Below are 2,500 nucleotides of genomic sequence, written 5' to 3'. Positions count from 1 at the left end.
TGCGTGATTTACACGGCCAGACGTGTGTACTACACGTATTAGGCCTTTGATCTGCGTTGCGTAGGCCACAACAAATCTTTCAAAGAGAGAGAGATATATGTGTTGTTGGGGTTTGTGATTATGAAGGTGCCCCAATGCACAAAAATATATAAAAATGTACAAAGTTGGGATGTGGTGTGGTGGAGAAGAGTTGGGCCCGACCAGATCATTCGTGCGTGATTTACACGGCAGACGTGTGTACTACACGTATTAGGCCTTTGATCTGCGTTGCGTAGGCCATCTTCCTTCCAAGACACACACGTGTTGGGGTTTGTGTGATTTTATGATAGTGCCTCAACACGGAAAAATAAGCGTACGAGAAGAGTTGGGCCCGACCAGATCATTCGTGCGTGATTTATACACGGCCAGACGCGTATTATATTACACGTATTAGGCCTTTGATCTGCGTTGCGTAGGCCATCTTCTCGATAGAGAGAAAGCCAATGTATTCTTTTTTCTTTCTTTACACACACACACACAGTTGTAGTAGGACAGGGAGGGATGCGAGCGTGCTAATCACGCTTCCTCAAGTCTTCGCTGTGGTGTGTAAAAAAAAAAGAAAAAAAGGAATCGTTGGGAAAGTCCAAAGGACGAAAATATCGGGCAGTCTGAAGATAACTTAATGCTCGTTTACATTGGTATCAAGAGAGACCGGCTTGTGTAGCTCGTTTCAATGCTGTGTCGTTGTCATTGACACCCTACTCTGTTGCGCGCTAGTGGCAGCATGAGCGTGGGACGTATATATATATGACACCCAGCTAGAGCCGGCCGTGAGTCCGTCCGGTGTAAATAACGACGAAAGGAGAGAGAAACTTTTCGAATCCAGTATCGGGTTGATAATTGTCCAGTTTGAATATCCATATCCCCGTCGTTTTTGGAGGTGATATACTCTCTGTGTTTCTTCGATAGAAGGCTTTTCAATGTTCTATTCGCTCCGACCGTCGAACTTGCAAGAAAACAGTGGTTTTGGATTTGCTCGTACATATATATATGGTTTCGACGGAAATATCTCGTTCTTTAAGGGACAATTATGTCGTCGTACGACGACTCCCGAATCTCCTTCGCGCGCTGGTTGGAGCTCTTCGGGTATCGGCTTGTTCCGAAATATAACACAAAAATGTGGTGGATAGCAAATACACATTATATTATATATGAGAGAATAAAAGGGAAAAATTACCCTGAACGGTGGATCACTTGGCTCGTGGGTCGATGAAGAACGCAGCTAATTGCGCGTCAACGTGTGAACTGCAGGACACATGAACATCGACATTTCGAACGCACATTGCGGTCCACGGATACAATTCCTGGACCACGCCTGGCTGAGGGTCGTTTACGTACTTATAAACTGCTTGCGTTGATGGCACTTGTTGCCTATATACGTACGAGCGAATGATGGGCGCTTCGTCGGCGTTTGTCGCGGTCCTATGAATATTGAGAAATTTTACGTACGTCTAACAGTCTTCGAGAGAGATGGAAATCGTGTTCGAACTAGCGTGAGTGTGGAAGGCGGTGTCGTGTGTCGTATATGTTTTATATACGTCCGCCCGTCTGAAACACCGCTTCGAAGCGGTGACAAAATCTTTTTCGGGACGATTCGTATTCGTAGAACTATCGAGATTTCACTGGTACATTTTCAACGCGCTCCCGACGTCGCCTGAAATGAAACGAGATGGGTTTAACCCACGAAAGCGTACTACACGAGTCTGTCCTATGTGAAGACTGTGTACAGAGATCGAACGAACGCATGAAAGAAATTGAACGAAAGAACACATAACCCGCAAAAATATAGAGTAGAATTGTGACCGTTGCTTCGAATTTGAATTTATATGTATATATATATCATAGCCCCAGGGAGTGGAACCTATGAGTGTGGAAGGATGTCTCTTACCGTAATGTTGCCAGAGGAAAAAAAGTCTCTCTCTTCGTACGACACATTTGTGTACGAATTGTATCGATGGCTATATAGATCCGATGTTGCACATATTCTGAGTAAAGAACACCCCACCCGGGTTACCGTCCTAAAACTCTTCTATTGGTGTGGCTATGATGTGTGTGTCAACGCAATCGCGAGTCTGGTTCTACGGAAAACCGTTTGTCGGTCGCCCCATATATCTTTTTGTTCTCTTCAAATGATCGAATAGCGAAACCGCACGAGATCAATCGGTCGTCTAGTCCCCGAAAGTACTTTTCGGACGGACGTTAAAGTTATACCGATTGTAATCGTCTTGCGAGTGTTTCGAAGATCTATATTTGGAGAGGATATCGAATTTTATAAAAGATATATTGGTGAGGCGCGATAAACGGTTTTTTTTTTGCTTTAAGGGTTTTTTGTGTTTTTTTTATTTTTTTTTTTTTTGTGTTGCTCTGTACACGTTTCGCAAAATGCTTTCGGGGGGGGAAGCTCTGAAAAAATTTTTTTTCACGTTCCGACGACCTCAGAGTAGGCGAGATTACCCGCTGA

General features: G+C 44.2%; 1 non-coding gene and 1 pseudogene across 1 annotated transcript; both read left to right on the top strand.

The window, feature by feature from the left end:
- The first annotated feature begins 1,213 nt into the window (after nucleotides 1-1,213).
- On the top strand, nucleotides 1,214-1,368 carry LOC143262068 (5.8S ribosomal RNA). The gene has a single exon (XR_013036022.1). It is a non-coding gene; the product is annotated as a 5.8S ribosomal RNA (ribosomal RNA).
- Nucleotides 1,369-2,469: 1,101 nt separating this feature from the next.
- The window catches only part of LOC143262019 (large subunit ribosomal RNA), a 2,995-nt pseudogene continuing 2,964 nt past the window's right edge, over nucleotides 2,470-2,500 (top strand).

Source organism: Megalopta genalis, unplaced genomic scaffold, assembly GCF_051020955.1.
Source record: "Megalopta genalis isolate 19385.01 unplaced genomic scaffold, iyMegGena1_principal scaffold0084, whole genome shotgun sequence".
Taxonomy (NCBI): Eukaryota; Metazoa; Arthropoda; class Insecta; order Hymenoptera; family Halictidae; genus Megalopta; species Megalopta genalis.
The sequence above is the reverse complement of the archived record's forward strand: the minus strand, read 5'-3'. Positions and strand labels throughout refer to the sequence as shown.